Source organism: Dermacentor silvarum, chromosome 1, assembly GCF_013339745.2.
Source record: "Dermacentor silvarum isolate Dsil-2018 chromosome 1, BIME_Dsil_1.4, whole genome shotgun sequence".
NCBI lineage: Eukaryota > Metazoa > Arthropoda > Arachnida > Ixodida > Ixodidae > Dermacentor > Dermacentor silvarum.
In genome coordinates this window covers 17,029,181-17,047,328 of record NC_051154.1, presented here as the reverse complement: position 1 = coordinate 17,047,328, position 18,148 = coordinate 17,029,181, and the positions used below count along the sequence as shown (strand labels likewise).

General features: G+C 46.1%; 1 pseudogene; it reads right to left on the bottom strand.

Annotated features, from left to right (window-relative positions):
- Positions 1-15,258: 15,258 nt before the first annotated feature.
- On the bottom strand, positions 15,259-17,359 carry LOC119455989 (uncharacterized; annotated as a pseudogene).
- Positions 17,360-18,148: the final 789 nt, after the last annotated feature.

The window sequence follows — 18,148 nt, the reverse complement described above, 5'->3', positions numbered from 1 at the left end:
AGGACTATTTCTTCACAGATTCGACCTAGGACGAGAGGATGAAAGCATCTGCGGATGAGCGCAGTGGTGTACGACGACGCTACGGTGAGCTTATTTTTGTCCTCTTACTGCACAGCAGAACGCTAAGAGCTTACTTGCACATATTTGGTGACACGGAGAAATCAAGCGCGGTTGATGCATGCCGATCATATGCAGCGTTTCCGTATGCAGCAGACGGCGCAACCACCGAAGAAGGCGGACTTGTCACGCACCTCTGAGAGCATGCACCTCCACCCTTACAGACAAAATGTCTTGCTAGAAGAAGACCAGCAAATGCCCGATGCTGCGAGAAACCAAGCAGTGGTAGTTTCAAGTTCTCCTCACTGTGGGGTGTAGGATAAGATTGATATTAGTTGGGGAAGCCACGCGGTAACTAGAACAATATGCGCGCCTGTTATCTTTGTAGGCGTGAAGCCTTGACGAACGTCATGTCCCTGTATGCCATAACGTCATTTTACACTAGCACAAGATATATAGCATCAACATGTCACACGTGAAAATGGTTCCTTCTTGAAACATTCATGTGGCCATTCCTGCAGATGATCATGCAAGTTATTCCACATTTCAATAGTAAATGGCAAGAAAAATAATTGCTCTCTACGTGAGATCTAAAGGAAACAATATTGAAAGCATCACTTCTTCGTGTGCTACGCCCGAAGAGTTTATAAATGTCGCAGGTATATCGTCGGAAACAGAAGCGTGTACAATGTTCTGCAGCGTTATAAATAATCCTTTGAAAGGTGCGTCTATGCCAACGTCTGAAGCGATAAGCGGCTATCATGCTGCGAAGGAGAGAAATTGCGATTTTATCGATTAACAATGAATCTAACAGCTTGATTCTTGTTTTAATACACATGAGCTTCCAGCTTTAATACACATGAGATTACAAACACTTATATTCAGTGATACTTAAGCGTATAGACCACGAAGAACTGATGCTCTCTGGATATTGTTCTTATATCTGACCTAAATAACTTCAATTTATTGCAATTTGTCATTGAAATATGGAATAACCTACATGCTTAATAGAGGGAATTGCCACATGAGCGTTTTGTGAAGGAACTTCCTTCACGTGTGACAGGTTGATAGTATGTATGATCTAAATAATGTATAAAATATATAGGTTGACCTTATATAGGCTAAAATTTATACGCTGACTACCTAGAGAACTCTAATCGATATTTTGAACAGACCTACAGTATAGAGGAACACGACGAACACGATAGTTAATCACTGGAATAAGAGGCGCTACGAAGGTACGCGAATTCTTTGTATCTTAATGATACCGATGGCTGGCTGACGGAAAGATTTCTTATGTGAAACGCCTCGATGATTTCCCCAGTTTACTTTTCTCTTTCCTTTAAACCAATTTCCGTTTCTCCGAAGACAGGCCGGCAACCGCATCCTATAGTTTACGCAGCTGTTCATCTATATGCGAATCGGACGTGGTTCCTATAGCAACTGTTCATGGTACTTCAGCCTCTTAATTACACATCGACCAGTTTGGACGATGTGTACATTTTTTCGCAATTCTGCGACAACTGTTAGCGACCACCGACTTTGCATAGGAGACACTGGCGCACGCGTCTCACGTCCTAAAATGCCCTGTTTTCAAGAATGCAACCGCGCCAACTCGCCCAATTATCTAAATGCTTGTGATGCGTTGTATGTTCACTGCAGCATCTAAACGGAAAATTAAAACACGCAGCCACACTCGTCTGCAGGTTTAACGCACTATAGAAAATGCCGCAGTTTCACCCAAAGGGCGAAGCATCGATCGCGATTGCAAATTATTAGACAACTATACGAAGTAAGGATAATAGTTTTATCGACTGTATAAACCTGTAATCACTCGCTTACCAACCAAAGTAACAAGCATGGTGTCACGGGCGCACAGGCAAACCTGAACAAATCTCACTCGATGACTGCGGACGCTCACTGTCAGAACACTGGCGCGAGGAAGAGTGGCAGCAGCAGTGAGCGAATTGTCCTTCGTGTTGCGTTTTGCTTTAACGCGAACTAAGCGGCGAGAACACTGCGCTCACAAAGCCATCAGGCCTCGGTGCAAATGGACTCTGTATCAACTGGAGATCGCTTTCAATATAACACGCGCGCGGCCGCACCATATATGACGTATACGATCCTGCCACCGGAATAGAAGAGTAAGAGCACTGGGCGCCGCCATATCGGCGCCCAGTGCTCCTAAATCGTCAAAACTAAAGGTGTGCCGTTAGAGGAGAATGGACCACAAAAATTCTGAAGCTTCGCGAGAGAAAAGCCCTCTCTGAGCGTATGTGCACGATTGCAGGTTTGATGCACCACCGTTATACAGAGCGAATTTCAGGGAGCCTTGAGTATGAGCACGTGAAACCACAAGTCCACCCCCCTCCCCCCCCCCCCCCCCAAAAAAAAAGGAGCCAAGCTGGTGCGTGTCCCCCTGTGAAATCTTAATTTAATTAATTTCGGGGCTATGCGTGCCAAAACCACGATCTGATTATGAGGCACGCCGTAAAGAAGGGGGGGGGGGAGGGGGGGGGAGTACGGTGACACCTGATTAAATTTTAGCACCTGGAGTTCTTTTAACGCTCACTTGAATCTCAGTACATGACCATTTTTGCATTTCGCCCCCATAGAAATGCGGCCGCCGTGGTCAGAATCGAACCCGCTCGAGCTCAGCAGCGCAGGGTAATTATGGGAAATTTTGATGCTGATAATGTCCGACCATCGCTGTGTTACTCTTACAGAATGTGTTCGCAAATATCGCAGTTTTGCCGTAATGCTCTGCGTGAAACTTATCAGAACGTTTCCGTAAAAACGCAGACGAATGAGAAGGAAAGTCTTAAGGCATTACGTTCCCTAACAATGCATTGGCTTATACTGCACAGGAGACGGTCACACCCACGGTATCTTTTACTTGCGAAAAAAGTGATGCAATGACATTTTCAAAATCACAATCGCGAAGTATAAAGATGTTTCATGCGGTGACGCTATTCCTGAACATCACAAATGGCGTGGCGCACGTCAGAGAGTGCTTTATATTTTTTTTAATAAAAACTTTTTTTCAGCCCACCTGCATGACAGCGTTAAGATTCATGAGGTATGGAGTTATCGAATGCACTTCTTTTTAACCCTCACTACTCAATTTAGCCTTCTTCCACAGCAATAGTACATGCCCTATGGGTTCTGCATGTGTTTAGCCCATCCAGCGGCACCGCATCCAGACAGCATTAAACCGGCTGGACCCAAGACCGTTTTAAGATGACAGGATCTCCGCACCACGGTCAAGTACTTGAAGTCGACAGGTCTCTTCGGCCGTTTATAGACTTGGTGAACATCTTCAAGCGGTACTAGTGGTCTGTCTCTCTGTGTTCCTCTTTCTCCCTCGTTTCGTTCCTATATCCCCTTTCTATCCCATTGCAGGGCAGCGAACCGGATGTTCGTCGGGTTAGCCTCGTTGCGATTCCTCTCGGTCCCTTTAGGACTAGGCGCTTGTGAATGTAACACAGGCTTTAGTGGTATAATTCGGTGTTCTTGGGTTTTTTAAATGTTACAGATCATTGTGGAACAATATTGAAATGGGGTTTGCTGGTATTAATTATGTGAAACGTGTCAACATACTAGCATTAACACAGTTCCACAATAAGCAACATATAAGTTGTGGTAACGAACAAGTCGTACCAATAAATTATACGTGAAAATATATCGCATATATATTTTACATGTACGAAGAGGGAGCTCCCGAATAGTTTCGGTCATGACACGCGTTTAATATTCAAGGATGGGAAGCTCCACAGCTTTGACCCGGCAAGCCCGACAGCATGTTGTCCTTACTTGCTATGAGATATAGGTAATAAAATGTAACCAAGTAACGAAAGCCTTGTAATACTTGGGCAGACAAAACTATTCTCTTTGGTACCGAATGATAGACTAGAATCATATATTCAAGATTATACGTAACGAAGATTATACGTAACGAAGTCCTTTATGGATACTACATCTAGTTGAAAAAACTGGCGGAAAATAGTTCAAAGCCATCTAGTGCAGCGTCTCTCCCAAACCAGATCCATACTTTCAAGCGGTTCGACCCAATTAATTACGAATATCATAATCACTAAAGTGACAGAACACGTTTGTGACAAGCAGAGTTTGTCCTCACTTTGTTCGTGTACCGTGAGCGCAACAAGCACGAAGCTTGCAATCACGTAGAATTAAACAAGAAACTTCAAGCTGCGCATAGAAGGCCTCGTTCAGATTCGAAATCTTAATAAATGAAGGCGATGCTCCAAGGCCAGAGAAAGAAACATCCCTCCAGAACACTACGCCGAGGCACACACACTAGGCCTAGCAATGGAGTCAGCAACCACATTACAGCGACGCGCTCCTCTTGCAAAATCCTGGTAAAAAGCAGGGCACAAAATCGGGTTAGAGTTCGCGCGACGAGATGTATCCGAGCAGTGGGGATACGGCCAGCCATCCGGGGCCATTGCTTCACTATCTTCTGTTCGAAAAGTTTTTTTTTTTTTATTTGCGTTCTCTTAATATCACCGCAAGATTTCTCGTGACCGCAGAAGCCAGAGACAGAGGTCAGTTCCTGTCATACATTTTTTTTTTTTCACGTCGTTTTGTAGCGGGTTGGTTGCCGGGCTGTTTTTTTTTTTTGCTTTTTCTTGTTTTTTCTTTTTTTGGTTTGTTTGTATAATGTACCCTCTCTTCAGTGGCGTCCCCTGACGGATATATGGCTGACGTATATTTGGTCCATCGAGGCGACTGCTTCGCGACCAACTCGATTTTTTCGCTAAAGGCCACGCGCGTCCCTCCCTTGACCGGTCAGTGATCGCACCACTGGAAACTCCATCGACGTCTCCGACGTACGTAGTGGCGACCTCGGTTCCTTCGTCGAAGCTTTCAATTTTTCGAGACCGAGTTGGCGTGGTGCTGCTTCTGAAACTCAGAGCCATGGAACTCTAAATATACCGAAACTGATTTGTAAGAGCAAAATTAGTGGGTGGGAAAAGTGCTCATGATAGCCAGGCTGCAAAATGAGCGAACCCAATTACAATTTAGGTCAACTTATCTTTTCACACGTTGAACTACTACATCCCACAGCCACCCAAGACGAAGATCAAAAGCTTCGCTTTCATTCGCCTCTTCGCTCTGTGGTGACAACAGTGGTAAGAAAGTGGAGCCAAACGGGGCAGGGTTAAAATAGTATTCACAGTATATATTAGAAAGAAGGAGCCACTTATAGGAAAAATGCAGGTTTAGTAGCGTACATTTCGACCGTGCCCACGTAAGCATCTAAACCTGCATTTTTCATATGTCTGGCTCCTTTCTAATCTGCGTGCATACCGGACCTACAGAGTATTTCCTTTGAATATATATATATATATATATATATATATATATATATATATATATATATATATATCAACGTGCAGGCGCACGTAGAAAAGCAAAAACATTTAATTGCGACGTTTGGGCCGCGGTCCAGCCTTCATCAAAAGTGCGATTGCAAGCACACAGAGCTCGATTTGTGCATTTTCTCTGTAACAAAAAACAAACAAACAAACAAACGGTACCTGCATGGTCCATTACAATATATGCATTCGTTCTTCCTACGTGGCACTCACAACAAATTGATGGGAGAAATTGCGGAAACTAACCGCCGCTTGAGAGGAAAATGTCGCAGTTTCACCAGAAAGGCGAAGCATCAATTGCTATAACAAATTAATAAGCTATACGGAGTGGGGATAGTAGTTTTATCGGCTGCATAAACTTGGAAACATTCGCTCACTAACTGAATTAACAAGCATGGTGTCAGCGCGCACAAGCAAACATGAATAGACCATACTCGATGACCGCAGACAACCACTGCCAAAACGCTGGCAAGGTCGATCCACATAGGTCGCGAAGCTTCGGGCGAAAAGCGGTTCAGAACCAATTGTCATCGACATCAGCAAGGGTGGTTATGGGAGCAGCGATTGAGGCGCGACTATGTTTGGAGGGAATAAACATTGGGAAAGAAAAAAGCGCTTTTTAATTAAAGTGAGACCCAGTTAGATTCATTCAACGAAAATAAAATTCCTGATCCATTTTATATACGCATGGCGAGAAAAGAAGATACAACTCTATTTTACTTGATCATTATCAATAAATACCTTTTTTAAGCGCCCACCCATAGCGGCGGGCATAGACGCCGCTATCACTTGCAATGCAATGCAGCTCTTCGAGTGCGTGGAAAGGCGCGCTCGTAAAGTTCACCTTCACCTGTTACAATACGCTCCCTTCATATGTGTTGTTTTGCATGTCGACGTTTGTCTGAATTAGGTGACGCGGGTAGTTTTATTGTTTCTTAACCTGTGCTGTCAAAAGCAGTGAGTGGCCACCGTCAGACACTTGTTTACTTTAGTTATTAGCGTGCGACAGCGCTGGCCGACGGGCTTGGCGTCCGACGAAAGGACGAGGCCTCTTCGCAATCTACGCCCAAAGGGTTCGTCGGCCTTCAAAGAAAGTATGTTCTGTGCAGCGATGCGATTTTGACACCTGTACGGCTGACCTTTTCCTGCATTGCTTCCCGCGCTGAAAGCTCGGAACGCCCATCAAGTCGAATGGCGGGGCATTTGAATATACAGCTCTAATGGCAGGCCTCCGAAAACAAATTTCGCGCCTATGAGAACAAAATGATGTCACTTCTGTTTTTAACGGACATGACGTCAAATTATTTTTTCTTCCACCGGAAGTGTTCCCTCCTCACTCAGATGGCGCTAAGCCCCATGAACCGCCGATAAGCCGCCATGTTTTGAACGTATGGGCTTCTATGGAAGCTTCGCTACCAGGTGTATTTACCTTGACGCTGGCGTGAGCAAGCGCGGCCACAGCAGCGAGCGAAGGTAAACTTCAACGGAAACTAAGCGGCGAAAGCACAGCGCATACAAAGGTAAGAGCCGTGTGGAGATCGCTTTCAAGATACGGTGCGCGCGACAGGCCGCAGCGGTGCAAAGTACAAGTACGCAGTTGCTCGCAGAGTAGAAGCCGCACCCCCTCCCTCCCGCACTGCCTTCCCGCTTTCCTCCTTTTGCATGGGAGATAGTGCCGCAGCACAGCGTCGCCCCCTCCCTTCCACCACGGCCTTTCGCGCGGCGGAAGAAGTCACGTTTGCTCTCCGCCGTGCGTTCACTCTCCGTGAAAGCGCGCGTCCCTTTCGCTCGCACATAAAGCATGCAGTGTGCGGCGACGATTTCATCGCCCTTGGACTTTATACGGAAGCTCATGACGACGGCAGAAATCCGCTTGGAGTGTCCATATAATTGATATCGCAATAAAGGGACACGAGATTTCGTTTCATATTTCAGGGAAATCCGCAGATGAGACAAGCGCCGAGCTGTACGCTGATTCAAATCGCGCATGTATGTGTTCGCATGGCTTCTTTTGATCCGTGTCATGCAGTAATTTGAGGCCTTACATACAGAGCGATAAAGTTTAGTAAGATAAGCTAAGCTTCGTACATAAGGGCGCATTCACTGAATGCTCGCTCCTTTCAGGAAGAAGCCCGCTGCAGGACCAGTGATTAGAAACATTGTCGTGGTTAAGTGCACAACGCAGGGCTTTTTGAAACTCTTTAATTGCGATAGCGTGTTTTGGCAGCAATGAAAAGTGCAAATCTCCTGGGTGTCATGCGGGAATTCTAAGCGCGGTATATGCATACTGCCAGCCTGTGACGCGGCCTGTGTATGAACGGCAGCTGTAGTAGTTTACACAATTGTCAATTCAATTAACACTTACATTAATCTATTTTGAGAGGCCTTTGCAAGGCCTTGCACAAATACTGCACGTAGCAGTCATCAAAACAAAGATAATTTAACATTCTTTTAAATATGCCGTTCGCCTATATACTAAGTGATGTTAAGAGTCTTAGAACTACGCCAGGTCGGGAGTGCGAGTCGCTTAACGTTTCCTTTTTATTGCGATAGCAATTATATGGACACTCAAAAGCAGATTTCTGCCGTCGGCGTCGCCGTCGCCGTCGCCGTGAGGTTCCGTATGACGTCAATCGAGATGAAATCGTCGCCGCGCGCCGCCGAACGCTGTATGTGCAAGTGAAAGGGCGCGAGGGACGCGCTCTTTCACGGCGAGTGAACGCACGACGGAGAACAAACGCGCGTTCTGCGCCGTGCTTCCTTAAGGGCTGCAGAAGTAGGCGTCTCTTTCCTCCTTTACAATCATCATATATGTAGAGCAAACGCGCCTTCTTTCGACGCGCGAGAGGCCGTGGGGGAGGGGGGAGGGGGAGGGAAGGGAGACGACGTTTAGCTGCGGCACCAAATGCCTATTTATATCAGATGCTCCGGCAACAGTCACCAACGCCGCAGGCATTTTGAGCGAACGCGGGAAAAACGCCGACGGCGTCGACAACAGTTCTGCGCGTTGCCGGTGCTGCTGCATGTCCAAATTTATACAGCTGATGAAGCTAATATCATTACTCCGTATAGCTCTCTACAAATTTGCTATCACAATTGATGCTTCGCCTTTCAGGTGAAACTGCGGCAACTTTTTTGTTTTAAACGCGCAATGAAGTTACAATGGCAGAACAGTAATTTTTGTGATGCAGTTTTCCTCTTAAAGTGCTTGGATGGGGTGAGACATGTGGCTACTACGTACAAAGCCATTGAAATCGGTTGCACGAAACATCGAACCCGAGTTTCTGAGGCGGACTATAGCATGAAAAAGTGATTGCACACAAATGCACCTGCAAGAAAATAAAAGGAAAAAAAATGGGCAAGTTTGCACTCGGTCATGCAAAGCTTAGGCACAGCTAAACTTACTGGCTGCTACAGCTAGGTATTAACTTGGTTGCTGCTAGGTCTTAACTTGGTTTAACTTAACTACGCTTGTGGGAAGGTATTCTCTAGCGATCATTTTCGGAGGTACCATCCCTTTCGCGACATTTCGCGTGACTAGCGCTGGACGCGTCGGCGCCTACAAGCTACAGCGCTCCGGGCATGCCACAAACGCAGGCAGGCTAACCAAGTTTGGCAAAGTGCCAAGAACGCTGTCGCTTGGCGACGCCGAACGCGTTGGCGACATTTCGCGTGACTAGCGCTGGACGCGTCGGCGCCTACGAGCGACAGCGTTCCTGGCATGCCACAAACGCAGGCACGCTAACCAAGGTTGGCACAGTGTCAAGTACGCTGCTGCTTGGCGACGCCAAACGCGTTGGAGGCTAGCTGCTCGACATCAATCGGCCAGCTTCGCTGTCTCTTTAGCTTTGCGCGGCCTAGTGCAAGCTCCCTTTGCGCGGCCTAGTTCATTGCTTCGCTTGTCTACAAATACTCATTCTTCACCTGTAGAACACGCGACATTTTCATTCGCATCCTATTTGCTTGGAGCGTGTGTAAGTTTGCCCAATGTCTCCAGAGGAGGCATTGGTTTGGCTCGCTGTCTCTTCCGGATTATTTCAACCACTGACATGCCGTTGGAGCCTCGCTTGTTCTTTTTCTAGAAATTTTATTCAATATGTAAGGCGCAGCGTCGGGTAGCAACGAAGGAAGTGTCACTCTAACATACGTACGCCATCGGAATCCGCACAATCTTCCTGCCGGTCATACGCTCGATGACATGCTCCTTGAAGTGGCGCTGGCACATGACTAATGCGGTTGAAACATATTTTCGGCACGGCGAAGGGCAAGCTCACGTCTCTCGGAAAGTTCTGGGTCTCAGCGCATCGAAACCAATGACTCTTTCGCGCGTGGCTTGCATATTTGTAGCCGAACTTGCAGTTTGGCACAGAGCAAGTGGTGCCCTTCCGGCTTGTTTTCTTCTGTGCAGAAACACTTTCCCTCTGTTCCGGAGTCTCACGAGCTTGGTATTTACGTTCATCACCCACAGTCTTCACTTCGCTCCTTAAACGTCTAAGGAAATTACAATAAGTCGGAGAACTATATCGTGACTGCGAGCGCAGCGCTCCGTGAGTGAGTGTGTTAACAGACGATATAAATGACCGCTTTTGAAAATTACTCATTGCAACAAGAAACATCGCACTGTTAAGCACTCTCTCAACATAATTTACCCATTGTCTTCAGGTTTTATCGTGAAAAGCAGTGAACTACGCTGGTCGGCACACCTACCAATCTAGCCACCGTAGCGGAACGGACCTTTCGTAGTTGCAGCGCCCTCTGGCCAAATTCAGCGTAGTGAAACAAAATAAAAAAAAAAAAAACGTTTTCTCACTGTTACAAAGTAAAACGAATATATATAACTTATGTGTTCATGAAGTATCTAGACGGTTGCTTGTAATGCGTTACCGGTCCATTTTATCAAGTGGAAAATGAAGCGTCGACTTGGTGAACGCCACGTGATAGCCTGCGAGGTTGCATTGTGAATCCAATCCAATCTTTTGTGACGCCAATGCGCAGGCGACATTTTTGTTAGCTGTGCTGATCACTTTTTTTCCTTAAAAAAGCAGTTGGAGGTGTACTACACAAGATATTCGCGCTCGCACGACTGGTGCCTCGATGCAAGGTGCCTCGATGCACGCGCGAGAGAGGGCGCGTGCATCCCCCACCCTCGCTAGCAAAAGACGTCACCAACGCTCCCCGCTCCGCTTAGGCAGCATTCTCGCTCCGCTAGGCCGCTAGGCCGTTTGCGGCTAAGCTGAGAGCGCATGCGCATTCGTGCTTCCGCTCCGCTCAGCAGCTAAGCGGAGCGTAAAAACGCTAAACTAAAACTGTCTACTGTCTCTCAAAGAGAGGTGGGGGTCGGGAAGGCAAAAAACTGGCGAGGAGGACTCCGTGTGCACATGCACGTGGTCTCCTCCTCCTCTTCCGGGTTGCAAGGCTACAGCGCGGCAGTTTCTTGGCACGCACCACAAATTACGGCTGGCTTAAACAGTGTCACTGTTAAAAGAATGGCACTTGGCAATTAGCGTGCTTAACATCGAAAAGATATAAATAATACTAGTTTTTGTTTCACACATTTCTAAGCACAGTGGCTCCTGCTGCTTTGAATTGGCATCGAAAAGAAATTATCAGGACTTTCGCTTTTTCTTTCTTTTCTTTCTTTATATACATATTTCTAAGCACGACGGCTTCTGTTACATTGACCTGGCGTGTTGCGGAAGATCTCGTCTCTGATGTGTGAAACGTACTTCGCGTTTGAGATTGCGTCTTCTGTGCACATTTTGTTTGACTGCCTTATTGACAGCCGCATTAGGCCTCATTCACACAGCCGTCAAACGCTCCGTCGCGTCACCAACACGGCACCGTTTTTCGTCAGGGGAGAGGGTTTCCACGTCGTTTTCCCCTGAAAAACGACTCGCCGGCGACGCAGAGCAGTGTTCTACGTTTCCGTCGCCAGCACGGTGACGGAACCCCGCCCCTTCAATAATGACGAATCAGAAATTAAGAAGCCGTCGCTAAATGCAGCCATTTTACAAAGCTGAAGCTGGCAACAGCAGCGGCTGCTTGTTTGTTTACATGCGTTCCACGTTTGGCACCTCGAAAACTCAGCTGTGCGTTTCGGTGGTGCTCAAATGCAGTGTTGTACACGTTCCTAAAAAACAGGAACGAAAGCACGTTCCGCGTTCCTTCCCAATATTTAAACGAGTTCTCGTTACAAGTTCCTTTAATGCGAAAGCAACGCGTTCCAGTTACACTTCGAACATTGGAACGTGTCGTTACGTTAACGTTACATTTGATTTTTTAATTAAAATGTAGTGTCGGATAATCCTCAGGTGAAATAAAGTGAGAAATTTAAAACTCACATCGAACGACGTATATTATACGAAATTGAACATCGCCGACAGCAGATTATCTGGAGATAAAAATAATCTAAAGAAACGCTCCTAGACGAATTTGTTCAGGGAGCACCACACATACTCGAGGCATGCCTAACTGCAACTAATTTGGTGCTCGTCTATTACAAGTGCAACACATATGGCACCTTCCACTTCGGTCTTGAAATGCGCAGTCAGGACACTGCGCTTCAGATGTGGAAATAGAAAGTTACTCACATGCATCAAAATAATTAAATTTCTTGCACAAGAAACCGCATCGAAAGGAACAATACATGGACGTTTAATGAATGCTGATTCAATATTGCAGTATGAGGGAAAAAAATGTCCACTATACATATTCGCAACTTAGTAAAGTCCGTGTTTGAACTCAGCAAGAGTTGCATCTCGATGTTGGTATCCGACAGACGAGCCCGTTTCTTCGTCAGCACTACGTTGGCAATGTCCAAGAGCCGTTCCACCGAAGCGCTTAAGGGGACTGCCGTGCTGTACTTGAGGAGAAGTTGGTTCAGTCCCTCGAACTTCTTCATCTGTGACAGCGGGCAGTCAACTGGTACCAGCAGGTACCGCGTCAGCTCATCCTGTTCCTCGGCTGGAAGGGTTTGGTGCCCGAACGAGAAGAAATCTTCAGGCGCTGACGACGTGAAAACATCTGCGCTGGCTGGTTTAGTCACCGCAGCCAACTTTGTCTTTATGTTTAGGGTCTACAGGAGGGAGCGCCACGTGACAATGTTGAAGCCTAGTCATAAAAAAATATAGCGGAGAACTCACGAAAAAAATGCACCATAGTCATGTGACCGGCAAGCGGTAGTTCTTTGCGCCTCACGCGGTCGCCTGGGATAGGGGCCCCAACCAGCCTGCTTTCTTTTATTTATCTATTTTCAATAAAGTTTTTACTCACTCACTCACTCACTCACGCGGTCGCCCATCCGCCCCTGCATGATGTGCTCCGTACGTGCGTGCGTCTGTTCAATGCCGTGAAACGTTTGCAGAAAGAACGCCGTTCCCTCTGCCATTCCTTCGTAAACCTAACAAGTTGCCCTTACAGTTCCACCGACCCTTAATGGAACGGTGGCGTTCTTCCGTTCCTCCCAAAAGGAACTAGTTCCAGGAACGCCGTTCCGCACAACACTGCTCGAATGTGCGACACGGACAACGCCAAAGGCCGAACTTGCGATTGCTGCCCATGTTTCGCCCCCACGTACTTCTTCGGCGCCGAGCTTTGCGCGCTTGTTGCTGTCTCCGCTTGCAAAGCAAGAACAGCAGCAGGAAACCGCTCAGCATCACGTGGCGTACAGGGTAGTAAAATATAGGGTAGTGGGCTCAGCGGCGCCGGGTGCGTGAAGCCGCCGATGTCAACTAGGAAACGGAGCTATACATTGAAATCGACGGTGCAACGCCTGGTGTGCCACAAGGATAGCGCATGTTGCTACACATTCAAAGGGCGGCGTCGAGATCAGTGTAGCGTCCGCGACCGCGTTCGCGCCCGTTCCGTTCGCTTCGACGCCGCGGTTATCGCTGTGCATGTTCGCGGCGACTCTTCTTCGCATGTGTAGCAATATGCGCTTTCCCTGTAGCACAGCAAGCGATGCACCGTCGATTTCCAAATTGACATCGGCGGCTTCACCTCGCCCCGTTGCCACTGGTGCGCAGTGAGCACAGCACCCTTTTATTCTATAGTACATTGTACCCATGGTTGTTGTGGCTCGCGATTACCCAATTTATTCTTAGTTTATAGAAACATTAGACCAACATCAAATTATTTAACAGCTCAATGCATAATGTAGATTAAATATCTTTAGGTTTAGTCGAATATGGGCACCGGTCAGTCAACACTGTAGAAAACCGTGCTGCTGTCGACGTCGCCACCACCGTCGCCTATTGGTACACTGCTCAGTCGCGTCTACTGTACGTTTTTTTGACGTGACGGTGACGCGACGGAGCGTTTGACGGCTTTGTGAATGAGGCCTTAGACGTTCGTCTTTCTTGGTGTTCGCGCCCCGAAAGAAGGTATTCTGCGTCGGACAGTTTCTGGAATAAGGCACTGCAGTCTACACATGTAGTCTACGCCATTTCCCAACCAGTCCAGGCGCTGGCGTTCAACATACAGCGTGAGCGCCACGAGCAACGAAAGAGAGGGCGCGCAGCCCCAACGGAGCTTCGTGTGCGACCGCCGAGACGATTTTTGTCCAACAAAGGGGGCCCTTATAGCAAGGCGCGGCTGCACCGCCTGACCACGCTTGCTTATAGTCGCTGTTCCCTCCAGTGCCCGGGTGCCTTAAATCTGAGCATAGCGGAATTTAAGAAAAGCTCAGCTATAGAACTATTCGTACAGTTTATAAAGTACGGCGACGGAAGTCTTTTGCTCTGCACCGAACGTTTCAGTGGCGTCATGAAAGCCAGCGAATGGGAATTTCTAATTAAAGAAACCGTCCAAGTAATTAAGCTGACATTGCTGCAAAGAGGGCCATATATGCAGCGATGGAGTATCTGGGAAATGTCGCTCCCGGCCGTTTTTTTTCCACTGCCAAAAGGACGCCTTCGAAGCTGCGTCGGGGTCCGACACGCGTAGCGGATGGAAGCCACTGAGCGTGTGCGTAAGCTTTCATCAGAACGAGCAAGGCGCCACGCCACGGCTTTCGGCAAGAGAACGCGCGCGGTTCCTACACTGGCAGCGGCACGGCATTTGCTGAAAGGTTCCCCAATCGTGGCTTCACTCCACATTTGTTGTTGTTGCCTCAAACGCATTCAATGCCGCTATACCATAATGTTCCTCTTCTCCTTCGCTGTTGTATATAAAAAGAAACCTCGTTTTCAAGCTCCGATACTCACTCCGCTGTCGCCACTTGTTGTCACCAATTACTAGGGCAGTTTATCGATGAAGACCGGTACTGCCGGTGAAGCAAAACTTAACATAAACATAGTCCGTTCTATTCAACTGGTAAAGTTGGTCTGCGGTACCATAACGAAGTCAATTATTAACACAGTGGTTACTCCCCTAAAGGCAATGACTTGGAATATTATAAATATTGAGCGCATGACTTCTACAAGTAATGTATTTCAGTACTTTCACATTGTTCGTAAAAGAATCATTATTATGAATATTGTATTTTGAGCATTTAAATTGAAATTTTGGGGTTTTGCGTTAACCACGCTCTAATACGAGGCAAGCTTTAGCGGGGGACTCTGGATTAATTTTGACCGCCTGGGATTCCTTCATCTGCACTTAAATCTAAGTGCGCGAACGTTGATGCATTTCGGTTCTATCGAAATGCGCCCGCCGCAGACGGGATCGCACCCGCGACATCGAGCTCAGCAGCGTAACGCCATTGACACTGGGCTATGGTCGTGGGTTATTTTAAGCATCTTCAACTCCGGTAAGAAAGAATTTCAAAGGTGTTTCTCTTTAAAGTGGATTCCCTTAGACCTACTCAGTACAGCTATTTGCACCCAAAACACAAAAAATCATTTTGTTCCTCATTTCTCTGCACGCTATAAAGCAGAGACATTAAGACGTAATCTTTCTCGGTAAGCTCGATAAGTATAGCATGATGAATTATGGCTACACGCAATCAGTCAGAAATGGCCTTTGTGAATATGCAGCGTATATGTTTATGCCGACTACGGAGATTTAAATGTCGTTTGGCTACCTTGTAATGTCTGTGTTTATGTGAAATGAACATTGACAATCATATGAAGGCAACAGTTAATGAAGCCAAGGAAACCATACGAAAAATTGTTGTTTTTAATTGAAGCGTAGAAATATAGAAGTGCGGAAATCTTTTCTACATTTCAATTAAGAACAACAAATAATTTTCCCGGTGCTTTTTTCGGCTTCGTTAACCGCTGGCTTGATATGACAGCGACTAAGAAAAATCGGGGCCCTCGGCTCCCCTTCTTCTCGTTCATGAACATTGACGTGCGTCTTCTGGTAAGTCCTTGCTTACTCTCTTTTTTAACAGTGAAGCTGTTCAAGCCAGCCGTAATTTGTGGTGCGTAGCAGGAAACTGCCAAGAAAGAAAATAAAATAAACTTTCGTGCCATGGCGGCATTCGAAGCCGCGTACCCCAGGTCCCACAGCCAGCGTCGTAACTACTAGGCTATACAGCCATTTTTTTTTCTTTATTGCATGGAAATATTAGTAGTTATATGCGAAAATTAGTTGTGTTACGTATATACTCACATGAAAAACAAATCCACACACGCTAGGCAGTCCAATGCAAGTTGAAAAATCGGGTAAAGAAACACAAGCGTCCAGACACGTAATCCATTCAGGAACGGGGTCAAAGGTTGCAACCACACTCCGTACTTGAGCAGCCTCTTCTCGAAAGACAGACCGAGCGTGGTGGCTCGGCATGTCTGTCGATCATTCGGCTTCTCCATAATGAATACAGTCCTAATAACATAAACAAATAATATGGTGCATTACTGATTGTCTTTTTGAAAGGAAGGAACCGGATACCGTAAGGTGTTAGAGGAAATTCTTTTTTGATAGTTCTTTGTAAAATGTCCCAAAAATAAAATGCATCACGACAAAGAATAAAGCAATGTTCTATTGTCTCAGGTTGGCTGCAAAGTCTACAATTTGTATTCCACGGTATATATAATCCTTTCTCATTAAGCCATGTTTTAACTGGCAGGGTGGAAGTGTGCAGCTTAAAGAAAAATGTTTTCGCTGCTGGCGTTATACACATTCGACGAACACGGCAAAGAACATCTTGACCAAATAGATACAGATACGGCTTTCGATACATAGGTGCAGGGAAAAGGTTATTTACAAGTGCTATATTTAGCGATATTCGATCAACGCTAAATAAATATTCTAACGTGAATCTGGCTTTTAAAAACGAAATAGTATCCACGAGTTCTTTTAGGAAGGCCCATAACGGCAGTTCTTGAGCAGAGTTTGTCGTGACAAAAACAAAAGGGAGGTGTGAAACAAGACGTATTCTATTAACTGCAAGGAGGAAAGGATGACGGACATTTTTGAGGTAAAATAATCGCATGACCAATTGTCTCACAAATAAATGCACAAGACTGAGACCTACTTTCTCAAGTGGAAGGAAAAGATTATCCCTTCTCATTGGCTTCCCATGATGACTGCCAAATAAAACATCCAAATATTCTGTGGAATGCCTGAACATGGATGCGAGAGCAGTGCAAGACCTGCAGAACATAAAGAAGCTTAGAAGCAAGGAATATATTGCACGCCTTAGCTCTTGCGAAAATGGAGAAGTCGCGTCCCTGCCACGTTGTCACCTTTCGACGGATAGTGGTTATCGCGGATGTCCAATGAGGTCCACTATTACGGAAGTTATCGAGAGGCACACCAAGATATCGCAGCGAAGACTGATTCCAATTAATATTCGAGAACACAGAGGGAGTTAGAGGCCACATGCCCAGCCAAAACCCCCTACTTTTATCAAAATTTACACTAGCTCCTGCCATTTCACAGAAACGCAAGGTAGTGTTTATTGTCTCAGTAATACTGGGCTTATCAACGCAAAAGAAGGCAATGCCATCCGCATAAGCTAGAACTTTAATTTCTTCATCTGCATACCTGTATCCTTTGATGCTTGAGTTGCAAGCTTAAGCAAAGAGGTTCAAAGTATATTGAAAAAAGTAAAGGCGAGAGCGGACAACCCTGACGGACGGATGACTCTACCTGTATTACACCTGAGAGGGTACGGTTCACAATTAACTTTGTAGTGCACTCTTTATAACAAAGTGCTATACCATTATATAATGCATCACCTAACTGCAGATGTCGTAGTAATTGGAATAAAAAACTGTGCTGAACCTTATCAAAGGCTTTGGCGAGGTCAATCTGAAGAATAGCTACTTGATCCATGCTACCTTCTAAGCAATCAAGGACTGAACGTGCGATATGAATATTTGTTTGTATAGAGCGTCCTCGAATTCCACATGTTTGATGGTCACCTACTAATTTATCAATGACTGTCTGAAACCTATTTGTAAGTACTTTTGCAAACATTTTATAATCGACGTTACATAATGATATCGGCCTATATCCGTTTACACTCTTTAATACTTCATTATCAGTGCCCTTTAGGATTAGGGTCGTATGGCCCTGATAGAAAGACGGAGGAAGCTCACCGTGTTTATAGGCGTCTTTGAAAATCCGCTCAAAAAAGGGACACAGGAATTCCTGAAATTTTACATAAAACTCGGCACTAAGGCCATCAGGCCCAGGCGTTTTGTTTTTCTGCAGAGCTTCAATAGCAAGCTTAATTTCTTCTCGAGTTATTGGCTCGTCAACGCTGACTCGATCATCATCTTGTAATTGTGGCATAAGAGAAA